The sequence below is a fragment of the Perognathus longimembris genome, chromosome 9, assembly GCF_023159225.1.
Source record: "Perognathus longimembris pacificus isolate PPM17 chromosome 9, ASM2315922v1, whole genome shotgun sequence".
In the NCBI taxonomy this organism is placed as follows: Eukaryota; Metazoa; Chordata; class Mammalia; order Rodentia; family Heteromyidae; genus Perognathus; species Perognathus longimembris.
This window is the reverse complement of record NC_063169.1, coordinates 11,599,076-11,616,197: the sequence shown is the minus strand read 5'-3', so window position 1 is coordinate 11,616,197 and position 17,122 is coordinate 11,599,076. Positions and strand designations below refer to the sequence as shown.

At 42.2% G+C, this 17,122-nt stretch overlaps 1 protein-coding gene across 2 annotated transcripts in view; it reads left to right on the top strand.

Moving 5' to 3' along the window:
* Foxo3 (forkhead box O3) overlaps window positions 1–17,122 on the top strand; it is a 107,142-nt gene that overhangs the window by 72,683 nt on the left and 17,337 nt on the right. The gene's annotated exons all lie outside the window — the stretch shown is intronic.

The following is a 17,122-nucleotide window of genomic DNA, read 5'->3' as shown; positions in this document are numbered from 1 at the left end:
GCTTCTTCACACTTACCAGATAATTTTTGAGTAAACATCTCTTATGTTGGGAATCAATGAAAATTAGACTGAAAAATTGATCAACTCTCAATTCAAGGTTTTAAATGACAAAAGATCTTTAAAAATTAGAATAATTTGTGTATGTCAATAGGTTAAGATGATTATTTTCACTTTTAACATGCATTTTTATAATCACAGGAAGGAACGTTCTATTGTTGGGCAGCTGAGTCCAATGTGTGGTTCTACAAAGTCCAGCTAGTGGTTCCCTAAAGCCAATTCATCCCCAACCACATCAGTTTTTGTTATTGTTACAGCTTGTTTGTTTCTGGCCTTTGCATACAGATTGAGCTCATTGCAAGAATCCAGAATGGAATTTGTATTTTACACGATCTAATAAGTATATGTAAGTTTCCTAGATTAAGAATTTCTGTGGGCTTTCTACTTTCAAATCCAAAGACAGCAAGTCATAAAATGTAAATGGTTTTTCCAATTCTCCTTCTCCCCAACTTTTGGCAGTCATAGGAAAGCTTTTCCACAAGAAGAATCTATTGTGCCCTAGTTCTTGTGTCCTGCTATTCTGTACAGAATGACTTCATTTTTAGTTCATTCTTGCAATTTTGTTGTGTAAACAATAAGTTCTTCACCCATGGCCAGCTTGACCTTTTCAGACCTAATATAAATTAAACTGACTGGAGGCAGAAAGAATCAGGAAGGGGTCCAGGGAATTAAGAGATTTTCTTTTTCTTTTGGCAGTACTGAGGTTTGAACTTGGGACTTCTCGCTTGCTAGGGTGGTGCTTTACCATTTGGGTCACACCTTCAGCCCTGTTTTTTCACTGGTCACTTTGGAAGTAGAGTCCCATTTCCTGCCTAGCTGAATACCCGGAAAGCAATCCACCTGTCTTAGACTCCCTGTCATTGCTGGGAGCGCTACCCATGCAGCTTCCCTCCATTAAGATGGCATCTTATGGCCTGACACCATTATCTTCCCAATCTCAGCTTCCCATGTAGACACTGCTCATTTTAAAGGCTGAGACTACTTACCTTAGAAACTGGTGCTTACTCTCTTGGGTTACTCTCTTGGGTATCTAACAATGACTTTTGGATTTTGAAAAGACAAGGAAGACTCAGAAGAAATCAACGACTACTGTTCTACTTTTTGTTTGTATTTCTGGTTATGGAATGAGAGAACTGTGCAACACCAATCCAGTGACATCTGATCTTTGCTTCCTGACTAGGCCGTAGAGGAACCAGGAGCAAAACAGTTCTGTGTGCTTTGTGCTCTTTTGCTCCAGTGTGGCCTGTGCCAGTGGTGTGTCTATTCATGAGACAGACAACCTGATTTTCTTCAATGAAACTTACCACTATGATTTAGGGAAAGTTGGGTTTCCTTGCAGATGGAGAATCTGGGAATGGGGAATGTTTCCCTCTTTATTGCCAGCCCACGGGCTTGTTGCAGCAGATGCTAACTTCACTCAGCATAGTTTAGTTCAAAGGAGAGACTAAGGGAGTAATTCACTTACCCTTTGAAGAAAATGTATTTAGTTTTCCATGTGTCATGGATGAGGAACAGGGGAGAGGGAGGGAAATAAATAATTGGGCGTGGACTTTTGTTTAACTCTTCCCCATTTCCTGTTGTATGATCTCATGTGACTTCTTTATATTCTATACCCTTTCCCTTCAAGAAATATTTCAGTAGTCATCACTAAACATAGTGTCATGTACTATCTATAGAACCATAGACCTGTCAGATAGAAGAAAAGCCACAAAATTATTTTTTTAAACCAAATGGTGCCTAAATCTTAAACCTTACTCTGCCTTCTATTTTTAGACCATATATAGGGACGGTGAGGGACAACCTAAAACTTATGAGAGCAACAATACCTGCAGTGTTTTAAAAAAATAGCTTTTGCCAAATTCTTTTGGCAGCTGCCTTAGATTAGAAGCACTAACAATTGATTACTTATAAGTTGTTGCTAATAATTCCTTATTTCTGCAGCCTCTACCACCCAGCCCTGAATGGGGTCCCTGGGCACGTTTCTATCTAGGGTGCCTATGCGGTGACCGGCTGATGTCTGGCAGGCTGATCCAAGTTTCCTCGTGGATATCTGCATTTTTCTCCATGAATGTCTACAAATAGCATCATGGCAAACTAAAGTAATTGTCTAATTGATGTAAGGAGTAACCAGAGAAAGCTTTTTGTGTTTGGTGGCCAAAATACCACACAGTCTGAGCAGAGTGGAACTGCTGGCCTGTTTTATAGCCTTCTAATTGATAATTATTTCTCAAAGAGCACATTATTTGGCCATGTGGCACTAATCCAGTGTCATTCTGGAGGCATTAGACATGTAGATGCATGTGAACACCATAGTAAATATTCAACCCCTTTTGCCAAAATGGAAGTAGGTTGTCCAAAAGGAAAGGGGAGGGAACAGAAAATATCATTTTCCTCTATACCAGAACACGTCTGGCTTACGTCAGTAGTTAAAACTGTGGTGCATGAAATCATGTAAGTAAGGTTTTTCTATTCAATAGCAAAAGCTCCTGGTTCATAGTTAATAAGCTAGAAAATTAACTGTCTTCTTTTAGAAACTTGGAGAGAGTATATAAATGTTTATTGCTAGGAACTGCCTAGTCCATTTTCCTTTAATAGATCCAAAGCTGCTAAACACTATCAGAAGAATGAGCACATTTACATGGGAGATGTAACAGAGAAAGAGGAGAGAGGCTTAGGTTTCTACATATACAATGTTACGGGGTTTGAGGGAGGGCCTTCCACGTCCCTCTGAGAGTCCACCACTCAGAGACAGTCTCAAGCAAAAAGATGGATTTATTGGGGAAGCAAAAAGCCAACTGACCAGACAGGGATGCAGCACAGACTCTGGAGCTGAAATTGAGACCCCCTAACAGTCCTGGAGCTGGGGTTTATAAAGGTAAAAGCATAGCACAGATGTAGGGGGTTGATGCAGGGGGCAGAGCAAGCAACAAACAAGCCATTTACAGAAGCAGAAGTTTGAGGTCTGGTTGACCTAATATTTAACTTCATTTTAGCAATTGTTACCATGTTTCCCTAATCAAGATGGAGTCAGCTCTACTTCCTACAACATACAACACATTACAGAGTCATTGTGGCCAGGGCCAAGCATTTCCACCATGGGGAAATAGAGGGCACCCCACAGACAAATCAAGGTCCTAAGGAGAAATTCTTCCCATTGAGAATGGCCCAGGGCTCCATAATGAAGAGGTAGCCCCTGGAGAAATTCAACAAAGATTATAGTCATGGTTGTCTTGAGATGGAGTATCCCGGTGGCCAGGGAGATGGGAAGGGGCGGACATGCAAGGTGGTCTACTCCTGTGATTGGTAAAGGAGGAAGGTAAATAGAAGTAAACCCCTCTGCTCACTCTTTTTGTTGTTGTTGTTGCTCATACTGGGGCTTGAACCCAGGGCCTGGGCACTCTCCCTTAGCTTATTTTGCTTAAAGCTGGCTCTCTACCACTGGAGCCACATCTCCACTTAAGGCTTTTTGGAAATTAATTGAGGATACGAGTCTCACAGACATTCCTGCCTGAGCTAGCTTTGAACTGATGTTCTCAGATCTCAGCCTCCTGAGTAGCGAAGATTACAGGTGTGAGCCACCAGTGCTTGGTTTGCTCACTCTGTTTTTCACAGGCCACAATATTGAGCAATAGCTGTAAAAAAAAAAAAAAAGTGGCAGATGCAGATGAATTGCATGATGTCTGAGGGTCTTTTCTTTGTCACTTTTTATTCGTGGCTTATTGTCATATAGTCTTAAGGCTTCCCAATAAAGCCAGTCAAAACAACTCCCATATAGCTGGAGCTGAATGTGTCTGCCTCTCATGCTGGTGGCCCTACTTTCTTCTGTATCCTCTTACCTTGATTTCTTTTTATTTATGAAGAAGTAAGAAAGAAAGAAAGCCAGAGAAGTACTACCAGTCCATGGCATCTTTTACAGTTAAAGACTTGGGAGCAATTTACAAGCTTGTTTACACGCAGTTTACAGAATTGTCAAGAACTTCAAGAGTCTGAGATTGGACCTTCCCCCTAACCCAGGACTCTGGGATTCATTCCCTCGTGGCACAACCCCTCCCCGGGTTGGTGGGGGAACCCACTTGGGCCCGAGTTGATTCCTGTATGTGTGGTGGGTCATCTAGAAACCCTGAGTCTAGAGATTCTCAGTCTTTTGTAATGGGCTGTAAGTCTTATCTGCTCTTTACATTACTACTTATCTTTCAGAGCTATTTATTGTGCAAATACAGATGTCCTTGAAAGGTCATTGTAACTTGCTTGCAAGACATGCAAACACCGGAGGCCCAGGTATCTTCCAACATAGATTTGTCAGTCTTGTAAGAAGCTTGGTACCCTTGCTTCTCTTTCCACAAATTATCAGTGCTTGGCTGTCTTTCTTAGGAAGACTGTTGAGGTCATAGCTGTTTGAAATAACCTGATGGACTTGTTTCTGAAGAAACAGCTAATAATGTGGGGTAATATTACTTCACATGATGCCTCCGAGAGTTGAAGATACCTTTGAACCTGAAAATGGCTTGGCAGTGTCTGTTCCTGTGTATTTTTCCTCCCTTTATCTTGATGATCTCTCTCTCTCTCTCTCTCTCTCTCTCTCTCTCTCTCTCACACACACACACACACACACACACACACACCAAAGAGCTGGAGATTTCAGGAGGCATAGATAATGGGCTTCAGGAAGAGAAAATAGAACTGAAACTGTGGAAGTCCAACTCCACAAAGGAGGCCAGGGGGTCCTGCATCCACGAGAGTGGCCTGAAATCCAATGTATGGAGTACAGCCAGTGTACAGTGTACACTGTCACACCTGCTGATTGAAGGGTAGGCTCACTTCCCAACCATCCTCATGCCCTTACTACTTCCCCTTGGACCTTTCTGTCACATACAACCCTGAATAGGAACTGAAAGAGCTAGCTCTGAAATTCCTTTAGCTTTTGAAGCACCCATTACTGGACTTTTCCATTTTTACTACAGTGTGTTGAGCTTTTATAGTCTGCCTGTGACTCTCATTGCCAGTTAATATTATTCTTCCTGCCCTTTGTGTGATAGATACACTACTAACACAGATGCTTCAGGCTTACCTCGGGGTATATGAAGGGGATTATAGTCTAGCACATATTAATGCTAAAATACTATGTTCTTGTTGTGGCCTTTAGAGAAGCTGATTTCATCTACACGCACTAGCCTGCTTCATTTACCATAGTTCAGGAAAAAGCCTAATAATAACTTGTACGTTTGGGAACATCCTAGACTTCTAAGTTTGAGGGTATCTGGGTGGCTCAACCAAAGCTTTTTCAGGAAAACGGAATGGGATATCTGCTTATTTAGTCAATTGGAGTGCCCTTATTTGATAATTTATCAGACTTCTGAGCTGTCTTGTGCTCATCTGGGTGTGTAATTGGCAGAGGTGTCCTGGAATCAGTGGTTGATTCACTTCAGCATTTAGCAATATCATTATGTTGGTCATCAGCCACTTTTGCATCCTGTGGTTTTCAACAAGAAGCAATCTTGTAAAACCCGTATAGTGAAGCATTGCATATGCAGATGAGACTGTAGGGTGGAAGGCAGTTCCCCAGGGAGGCTCGCGTGAGCTGGATCTCAGTGGGGTGTGGAGGACAAAGAGTACTGGTTACCAGAGTCTCTGCAGGATCCACTCTTCATTCCTATAAGGAAAAAGTACGAGTTGTTGTACTGGTACTTGTCAGCAGCTGGATGTGGCATTTGCTTAATTTCTCAACTTCCACCAGTAACACCTTGACTGATGGTGACTGTTAACATAATTAACACCGACACTTGGAAAATAGCCTGTTTCCAGATTCATATTCACACACTTGGCTGTTTTGTAAATACTAGTCCAAACTTTTCCTTTCCTTAGCTCAAAAAGGTTGTCCCCACCCCTCCCAGTCTTTCCAGGGCGTGGGCCTGTGTGTCGTTGTTTGACTGTGCCCACACGTTGGCATATATTTCAGAGCCACCAAAAAGAAACTGGTTGCTCTTGACATAACAAGGCAAAAAGGAACAGTTTTTCTGAGTTTCAGCATCTGAGGAGCTGGAAACAGTAGTGTTTGTATGTGTGATGCAAAGCCAATAAATTTCATGCAAAGGGAGCGATTGTAAACTAAGAACAGAAAAGCAGTTTTTCTGGATTTCAGATGTCAAACTCAGGCTGTTTAACTCACCCACTCAGCACCTCCAATCCTTCCTTTCAATGTGTTTGCAGTGTCAGTGGTTCTGTTGCTGCAGGTTTTGATTCCAGAAGACAAATAACACCCATATGCAACCTTACACCAGTTTTCTTTCAGAGTTTCTGATTGAGGTTAAACAGAGCATCCTGATCCTGTAGTCATTTGGCAAGCAAAAGACATCGTATTTTTTTTTTTTTTAAGATTCTCATAGTCTAAAACAAGCTAATATTTTCTGGCCCAATAACAGACTGCTTGCATGTTTTAAACAGTATAGAGTGGAGTCCCTGTTTCAAATTAAGCGTCATAATAGCAAGGTTCAGGGCACTAGCAAACATTTGCCTGATGACTCTGACTGGAAGGCTGTAGCATGGTGTCAGTTGTGTGTGGGCCTGAACCAGTCTGCCAGGGACAGCCAGGTAGTACTTACTGCCTTAACCTGGGCTAATTCTCCCTGAGCACCCAGCCACCAGGTATGTCACTGAGGAAGGCCTTATACTTAACAGTTTATAGCTGTAATCACATTTGATAGCTGTCTAGAAGTGGCAATCCCAGAAAAGGTTAGGACATACTAGTAGAGCCTCTTTTGTAGACTGTCTGAGGAGGGGGGAAAGATTACACTTCTGAACAATTAGCTTTAACAGGTGGGTAGATCTGGTTCCCACAAGGCTTGCTTCATGACTTGTCATGTCCCTACCTTTCCACTCCCCTTCATGATCCTAAAGGAACACATGCAGAACATTTGATTCAGTCACATCGATTTGGAAGTTTCTGGTCACCTGTTGCTGCCCTCCTGAGCCAGCTTGATGTCTTCAGAGGAAAACTCTGGTGTGAATCTTTGGAGTTAGCCTCAGGCTTGGTTTCTAGTACCACCGCCTACTGGGCAAGTTGCTTAACCTCTCTTATGTCTCGGTTTTTTTCCCCAGCAGGCTTGTGTTAAAAATAAAATGAGATCAGATTATCAAGCACAGAGCATCTGGCGAGGCACCAAATACATGAATTTCCTTTAGATTGCAGGTGAAGTAGTCTCTATTTTGAATTTCCCTTCTTACAAATAGGCATGTTTAGAGGAGACTTAGAGCAAGGAAGGGTGTGTTATTTGTGGTTTTGAGCGTGCCTCTGAGAACTCAGAGCCAGCCTCATTACTAAGTAATGAGGGCCCATGGCATCTTAATACAGGCTGGGAGTCAGCTCTTATCCCAGATGAATCTTAGACACCTTCTGCTATGGCCTTGCTCCATCGAGTAGTCTGCACACTGTCATTTTGTCGTTCTTCCCATCCCTTATTATTGGAACCATCAGCCTACATGTCAGACTATGTCATCACGTTTTTAACACTTAGGGTGATTCTTGTCCATCTGAAAGCAACCCAAATGCAACTCAAGACTTAATAGTAGAAGTATATTCTGTCTTCACTCGTCCAAGTGTCATTTATTGGCTTCACAGTTGATCACATTTCATTTAAAAACACAATATTTTGTGGTTTCTACACCCTTCCCACCCCACCAATCCACCAATTCGATGATTTTTTTTTAATACCTACTATGGATCAGGCCCTAGGCCAAGTGATAGGGTTATGTAAGAGATGCTATCTAGTTTAAAGTGTCTAATTTGTATTCCATTACTCAAGTTACAAAATAAGACAGGTAGGTGGTTGGTGGGTGGAAGGATGGATGGAAGATAGGTAATACCCATCCTTGGTACTGTCTTCACTTTATAATTCCTTCAGTGTGACAGTCCAGATACGGACGGGACTAATGATCTGTTTCTGAGTGGTATTACTTTGATACCTCAAGCCCAGGGTCTGAAAGTGCTACTAACTAGCTGGTTGACTGCAGGGACGGCCCTGCACCTTTTTGGTTCTTATGTCTTTTCACTATGAAGTTAGGGCTAATGCTTCACGCCCTCTCCATTTCCCCCAGTGTCACCTCTTACTAAGCATACTACCAAAATTGTTTAATGTCATGAAAGTGATGACGAAGTGTCTGATATGTTCCCCAAATCTGGAGGTATAGTTCAGTGCCCATTTCATCTTTTCATTTCCACACACAGTAAGTTTTCAAAGTGGGAAAGAGATAAGGCCTTCTTATTTTTTAATCTAACTGAAGATGAGGTTAATACAACTATTTTTGCGTTTCTTTTCAGTTAAGTTTCAAGAATGTTCTAACCCCTTGGCTTTTAAGTCTTTGAGGTGTTGATTGTGTATTGTTCGATGTGTAGTGTCCTGGAATGTTTCAGGAGCTTGGGTTTGCAGAGCCCCTTGTGGACTGTGAGTTTGCTTGGAAAGAGAGCAGAGCCGGCCACACGCTATCAGTGTAACCTGCTTTCTGGGAACTGTCATCCATTGCCTGTGCCCCTAGCTGCTGCTTCCTAAGTCTGTGGGTAGGACTTGGAGTGGGAGGTAGCCTGTGGGGAGGGAGGGTGCTGTAGGGAGTGGGTGTGGGCTGGAGTTGCAAGGCCGCCAGAGTTCTGTGTGTGACGGAAGTGCAGGTTTGGCTGTGAGGAATGGAATGTTCCTTCTTGCCCTCCAAGAGCAGAAACAGCTGTGGAAGAGCTTGAAAAGAAGATTGCTAAGTGAAAAAAAGACCAAAAAAAATATGAAAATCCACATTAGAAAACCCACCAGACCTCGTTGCAGTAGAGTCGTGAGCATCTTTCACATGCCCTGTAGAAGAATTGGCTTCCCATCCAGGATTTCTTTTTCAGTTGGAGGCAGGGTAAAAAATTGTCTAACCTTGTCTATCTAGCCATTGCTCCCATAGGAAAGTCTAGAGTTGTCTGGATAGAAAATGGATTCATTATTTTGACCACCAGATGTTTATTTTAGAACCTGTCATTTGCTTGCAGCATGAAAACTTAAAACAAATATTAATTTCCAAAGGAGATCTCTGGGTAGAAAATTATTGTTCGTGAATTTAACAGGATGTCTTGTTTCTAACTGGAAATATAAGGCTTCTGCCAAATTCCAAATAATACTTGTTTTTGAACATCATCTTACAAAAGTTCCCTAATGGTTTAAACTTGTGTTTTAGACAAGAATGAAAGTAGAGCTAGACTGAATCTTATCTTACACATCAGAGTTGATTGTGCAATCCTTTTTTATGAAGGTTTATTGACTTTTTTTTCCAATCTGAAAGGCTTATTTTGACACACTGTAAGGATACTACGTATGACATAATTTTCTAATGTCAACATTTTGCTTTATGCTATCATATGTTCTGTTTTTGTTTTTAATCATCAAGTTAGCCCCAAAGCATATAAAAATCTAGTAGAAGAGTAGAAGAGAGTGTGCAGCTAAAAAACAGACTCTAGCAATACCTAAGAAAATTACTACCCTAGCCCCTCCCAGTTATGCCTGATCAGTCTCCAGGTCGATACAAATCTCCAGGCCCTCTTTCTTGCCTCTGCATGCTGGGTAGAGAAGCACCTCGGGGTTGAGAGAGGAGGTATAAGATCAGGATCCTTCCCTATATACTTAGTCATTTGTAAGCAAAAGCAAATTTGCCTCTATTTCAAACCCCAGTACTGCTGGGGGTTGGGATAGGAGAGAAAACGCAAATTTAAACCTTAATTATCTAAAATAATTTCTATTCCTTTCCATTTTCCTCTGCACTTAAAATTACAACGTTAATTTTTGATACCAGTTCTCACCTTTATCTTCTGAGTGGTGGAAACTTGGGCTTAAAGAATATCATTATTCAGTCACCAAATCTAGGAAGACAAGGAATTATTAAGTTGGAATCAGACCTCAGTGGGATGTTATAACAGGATGTGGGGGGTGATACTCCAGTGGTGCTCAGACCTAACTGACATTAGAATAACCTGAGGAGCTTTAAAACCATGCCTACAGGCAGGCCTTAACCACACCAACCAAATCAGAAGCTTTCGAAGTGGAATATGATTACAGTCTCCACATATGATTCTAGTAGGCAGCCAGTGTGAAGAATGCTACTGAAGTCATCATCTAGGGCTGGGAATGTGGCTTAGTGGTAGAGTGCTTGCCTAGCATGCATGAAACCCTGGGTTCGATTCCTTAGCACCACATAAACAGAAAAAGCCAGAAGTGGCTCAAGTGGTAGAGTGCTAACCTTGAGCAAAGAGAAGCCAGGGACAGAGAGAAGCCGTCATCTAGAGAAGGCCTTATCTAGAGGGCTGCTTTTGAGAGAGAGCCTGTAGTTATAAACTAAAAAAGCACCTGCTCAGAGCCTGTCTTTGGAAGAGACACTGTCTCTTTACATTGCTCTGCTGTGGCACACTGACCTCTAGGTCTGCCTCTGACATCATTCCCATGGGACTGTTCATAAAACCTTTGTCACCTGTGGTTCCCCAGGTGTACAGGTTGGAGTCCAGGCATTTAGCTTCTGCATTCTAAATTATCAGTGCTAACAAGTCAAGCAGTGAGACCTACTTGAAATACTGATCCTGTGCAAAGGCAGATGAGCGTTACATTCGAAGGTGGTCCTCTGAAGAGCCACCGCTCCACCTCCTGGGGTCTCTTTTAAAGACCAGTAGCCACCTGCAGTTGCCCAGTGGGAATTGGTGGGCCCAGCTCCACAGTTAACATCCATAACTCACTTTGTTGCTTTATAGACTTCTCCAAAGAGAGAGGAGAAGAGAGGGGGAGAGAGAGGAAAGACAGAGAGAGAGAGAAAGAGAGATTGCCTTGTTCCAAAAAAATCCCAACAGGTACTTTTAAAGAGTTAAATTACACAACTCCTTTTTATTTATAAAGTGAGTAGTTTTCTTGTTACTGTTGCTGAGAAAGATAAATTGATACCACATGTTGCTTCCAGACAAAACCCCCTCTATGTTCCAGGGGAAGCACATGCAGCTGGCGTCTGGGTTAGTGGACAGTCTCCACAAGGTAAACATGACTTGGAAAGGGCCAAAGAAGACATAAGGGTAGCAGCCGCTATCCAACTAATACAGTGCCTTTAAACACTTTCAAAAAGTTTGGAGTCCTTTCTCGGAAGGCCCCATCCTCTCACCTTTTGGCAGAAAGCATATGGTGCCAGAAGACCGGAAGTTAAGGTTGGTGATGTCACTGCTGCCGTGGGTGGATCTGCCAGTTGTTGCAAGCTTTGTGCTTGGCACTCTGCTTACTAGCATGCTTGCAAAGATCCCAGAGGTGGACGGAGAGCATCTTAACCCCTGAGGTTAAAATTGTAGGCAAGTGTCAGAGCTCTGGCACTGCCGTGAGCTTTGAGTATTTCTTCAACACTGTGTCTTCCTCTACTGACTACTTTGCCCTGGGTGTTGAGTTATCTGCTTCGTAAACCATTGGTGGGATGCTTTTTCATTTAAGGCAGCTTCTGACATCTGCCGAACCAGTCTTTATAACCAATTGGCATAAATGTAGAGAGCATGGGCACAAAGCATTTGCAGTAAGCAAGAAAGTAATTACTAGGTTCTAATAAGTGTAGTTATGTTTCTGCTAACTATTTGGGGGTGGTCCAGGCAGTAGCCCACACAGTGCAGTCAGCACGACTGTGAAATGGGCCTATGGCACACGCCTCCTTGAAGGAGGTGGTGGCTACAAGGTGCGGGACCCAGCTTCTCCAGCTCTCTCGCTGATGAATCACGCCTAGTGGGCTTCTGACCCCACTGCAGGCTTGCTTCAGTGGCAGCCATTTTGTAGAAGCAAAGATTGGCCCCAAAAGGAAGTGAAGACTGTTCTTATCTCTGCTATCATTTGGACACATTGTGATAGAGTCATCTTAAGGTTCTATAAATCTTTAGGTCCAAGTTGGGGGGGGGGGCGGGAAAAACTGGTATATTGGTTCCTGAAGTGGAAATTTCTTCCTAGAGATGTTTGCTTCCTTGTTCCTCAGAAGTAGTGGATTTAAATAAGTGGAACTGTTTGCATGGTCTTAGTTTGAGGTAGTTTCTGGGTTCCTTTAGTAAGTAAATGTAGAGAGGGAGTCGCCTGAGCTTCAGCAGCCGGAGTCTGCTTAGTCAGATGCAACCAGTCACGTTTACCCGTGAGGAAACACTACTCGCAGTTCTCTAGACAACTCGGTGTTTTTCAAAGTGTGTATCTAGGCATAATTTTTAAAAATCAGTTCTTTTGAATTATTTCTTCAGTTAGCTTCGTCTCCTAGTCTCCAAACATATATAATCTTTAGAATTTCAGATTATTTGGTAGGATGATACATACATCTGTGGGAAATCAGAATATCTTAATATTTACATAATGGGATTGAGGTAAGGGAGGGACCTTTTGGAATATAATAGAAAATTCTGTCAGTGGAGACACATCACAGTACTGGTATTTTACTTGGCATGTATTTATTTGCCAATCCTGCTTCACCAAACTTAGATAGAAAAGCTAGTCATTAGAAGTCCTGACTTCTGAGGAAAACAGAAGACATTTCTGGCAATTGACTTTGGCAGGACTGGGGCAAATGAAGCAGAAATGGACAGGTGAGCCATATTTATTGGCCATTGTCGATGCCCCAGTTTCAGATTCTGGATTTTTATAAATGGACAGTTGGACTGCCAGTGTGAATTGAAAGCTGCTAAGATGGGGGCCTACAAGGATAGTGTTGGCCCAGTTTCTGTTTCTGTTGTCTCAAGTAACCAGAAAAACCTGTCTGAGTGCTCTGTAGATATATGCCATGGGCAATATATTCTGCCACCCAAACCTCTAAAATTTTAGTCAGGTGAAGACTGGCTACCCACTGGAGCTAATTGCTTGTTAAATAAGGCAGAATTTGTTCCAGAAACTGAGGGTAGTCCCATCCTTGAAGAGGCTGCTCCTGCATCCCCTTAGAGACATTGCTGTGGTAGCTGCAATAGTAAAGAAGGGATAGCAATGGTATCCTTCAGATTTGCTCTCCAGAAAGCCTTTTTTTTTTTTTAAGTCCTCAAAAAGATTATTTGGGTGGCAGGTGCTGGTGGCTCATGGCTGTAATCCTAGCTACTCAGCGGGCTGAGATCTGAGGATCATGGTTCTAAGCCAGCTTCAGCAGGAAAGTCTGAGACTCTTATCTCCAATTAACTATTGAAAAAGCCAGAACTGAAGCAGGGGCTCAAGTAGTAGAGTGCTAACCTTGAACAAAGAAGCTCAGGGACAGGTCCCAGACCCTGATTTCAAGCTGAGCATTGGTGTATATGGTATACACACACACACACACACACACACACACACACACACACACACACACACACAATGGGGGGGCGCCCAATTTTACCCCCAAATACTTTATAAATAAAATCAAAGTAATACAATAATGCTTTTATATCTTTCTTTCTTAAATGTTAGTTGCTTTTGATGGCTTTCTTAAACTGTTAGTACATATAGATTAAGTGGTGACTAGTGAATAATTTGATAGTAGACTTAAGAAGGGTTATGGGGGGAAAAAAAAGATGAAACTAGAGTTGGGAAGCCTAATTTCAGTTTTGGTTCTTTATGGACCAGCTATTGCATCTTACATTAAAATATTTCCTATCTCTTAGTGTGGGCCTTGATATATTAAACTAGTGCATGGGTATACAATCTCTGCAGGCTTATATCGAGAAATAGAGACAGTGATTCTAAAACACCTGGCTTAGTGACAGTTCATGCTCAAGGCTGGCAAGCCCCTCAGATCTTTGCCCTTGCAACTGGGGACCTGGACGTGGGCCTTGTCTTCATGGTCCTTTCCTGCCTTGACTTCCACAGTTCTGGCCCTCCGTATGTGTGTTGCAGCCACTTTACCACATATACCCTTACAGGAGCTTAATATCACTCTCCAGATTTAGCTAGTTGTAACTTGTAATTGCACAAAATTATACACGTTTGATGTTGGAGGTTACAGTCATAGTAATAGATGGCCACCAGGAAATCCATATGGGACATTTTGAATTTCCATAAAATGTTTTTCTTTCAGTAGGTTTGTAAATGGTAAAACTAAAATATATTTTTGCTCCCCAGATGCTTTTTAAAGAGAGGGTAGCTGATATTTAACAATTGCTCATTCTGGTTAATTCTGGGTGTTGGTATAAGCTCCTTTTAGAATCTAGAGCAAAAGAGGCTGGCAAGGTGGGTGTAATTAGGAAGCGTCTGCCATGCCCTTGTAGCTTCAGGACCTCTCGATTTTTTTTTTTCATGCGTTAGTTGGTGTTTACATTTTTATTTAACCATTGAGTCATCTGTGAGTACTCAACTGGTGGAACCACCTTGAACTTGCCTCCTTTCTGAACTCTACAGAGTACATATCAAGATCATACTTTATGCCTATTCCACAGAGAAAGTGTTGGACTTTTCAAGGAAATATAATAGAGTGGCCATTATTATCTTTAAAAACCGTAAGAGTAAAAGAGAAGCAGGGTACATGATTATTTGATCCATCAGCCGCTCCGCATGCTGGCTGTTCTCTTCTCTCCTGTGCATCTTGACGGTCCTGTACATCTTGACGGCAGTTGTAGAAATGCCAGCTGTGACCCAAGACTTCTGCTGTTCACTGCTCAGCCTGGAGTGCAGTTTTTTCTTGTATGGGAAAATACATAGGAAACACTGAGTATTTTGGGTCATTTATTTATGGTAAAAAAAAAAAATCCTGTCTTTCTGTATTTTAAAAACATTCTGGTAGGCCACATGTATTTGTATCTTCTATATAAATACACTTTAAGATTGCCAATTTTAAAATATGGTAACGAAAAAGATTGCTCATACTTAATATATAGTAAAAGGCAGTATCTTTTGTCTTTAACTTGCAAATAAAACCTCATCTGGCCTGCAGACGCTGTTCCAGATGTGGACCATACCATCAACTACTCCTTTTTTTTTTTCTGCACAAAGAGCATTTTACAGATCAGAACGAGCTTGACCCAGGCCACAAGACTGCTGGTAGACTCCGCACTTCACAAGAGCGGCCAGCACACCCTGACTCCGTAGCGTGATTTGACTTCTGGAATGTACTGTCATCTTTCTTCATTATGTCATCCCTGGCAGGATATTATCATGGCTATAATGAAGATGGAGCACTGCAGTTGTTGCAGACTGACTAAGTGATTTGTCTAGGGTCACATGGTTGGTTAGTGGCAGAGATAGGACTGAATCTGGGTCATACCTGACAAGCAGGTGTATCTGCTACGTAGGGAAGAAGGGTATGTGTACAGATAGGGTTTTGAGAATATCTGCTGTACTTAAAAATATAAATCTGTTGCTGGTTGCTGGTGGCTTATGCCTGTAATCCTACCTGCTCAGAAGGCTGAGATCTGAGGATCAAATTTCAAAGCCAGCGCGCACAGGAAAGTCTGTGAAACTCTTACCTCCAATTAACTACCAAATGGTTGGAAGTGGACCCTGTGGCTCAAGTAGTGGAGCACTAGACTTGAACAAAAAAAAGCTCAGAAGAGGATGCAGGCAGGCCCTGAGTTTTAAGCCACAAGCCTGTGCTCTCTCATTCTCTCTCTCTCTCTCTTTTCCCTCTCTCTCCATCCATACACATCCGTGTCTGTGTGTATGCATACACACATAGATATAAACACATACGCATACATACGTGCATACCTTTTATTTAGTTTTAGATATATGGAAAAGTTGCAAAGATAGTACAGAGTTTGCTTATGCCCAACATCAGCCCCCCCCCCCCCGCCCCGGTAACATCTTACACTGTGGTACCCATGTCACAATGGTGGATCAATATTGACACCTATAATGAGCTAAAGTCCATATATTATTCAGACTTCCCTCATTTTTTCTAATGTTCTTTTTCTGGCCTGGGATCTCATCTAGGACACCACATTACCAAGTAACCATAATGTCTCCTTAGGCTGGTCTTGGTTGGCAGGCATTTTGTAAATGCCCTTTAATTGAGATATGCCTAATGTTTTTTTCATAATTAGATTGGAATTGTGGGTTTGGAGAAAAAGAATACAAAAGTTGCATCTCTTTGACACAGTTGATCTAAAGGTACAGACTACCAGCAGGACTCACCTCTGTTGGTGTTTACCTTATTCACCTGGCTGAGATAATATTTATCAGATTTCTCCACTTTAAAGTTAAATGTCTCCCTCTTTTTATACATACTCTTGGGACAGAACATTCTGCACTCAACCCATACTACCTTGAAGGGAGAGTATATAAATTACTTGAATTCTCCCAAATTGGAGATTTGCCTGTTTCTTAAACCAACCTAGAAAATCCTGACCTGCCATTCCTGCGTCTGCCAGATGTGACCCAATAAGACATGAATAGATGGGGTGGATGAAGTCATGGGAGAGACTGGTAAAAATCCCCACTATTCTGAGTTCCTAGAAGTAGTTAAGAAGTAGATGCTGCCTCTGTTACTGTGGAGGAGAGGCTCATGAGGGAGTAAGATGCGCTCAGATGATGAATTGCTCCTAGAGAGGAAGCTTTGTTGCAAAGCACAGGGAGAAGAGTAGTGTGGTAATAAATTGTAAGTGTCAACTCTAGTATAGGATTATAATTGTGGAAAAGACAATAAAACTTACAAATTGGGGGGGGGGGGGGAAGGACAATGTCAATAGCGTGTTTGTTCCCAGCATCTCCTGGATATGAAACCGTCTCCCAACCTCCTAAACATGAAAGCTCCCGCTTAACATGCCTCTTCATTCCACGACTTACCGGAAGATCACACAGACGGTTGTCTTTAACACGGGGGAGGCTTAGCTGAGTGCCAGACATCCTGGCAACTCTAGCCTAGAAGATGAGACCCGAGGGTCTGCCCCAGCTGAGGGCATAGTAGTACTACTCTTTATCTTCAGTTAACTAGCAAAATGCCAGACTAGAGGTATGGTTCAAATGGTAGAGCACCGGTCATGGGCAAAAAAAGCCAAGCAAGAGCACAAGGCCCTGATTTTAAGCTACAATACTAGCAAAAAAACAACAAAACAAAAAACAAAAACAAAACCCCGAGGCTTATGGCCAAGTGCCAGTGGCCCATGCCT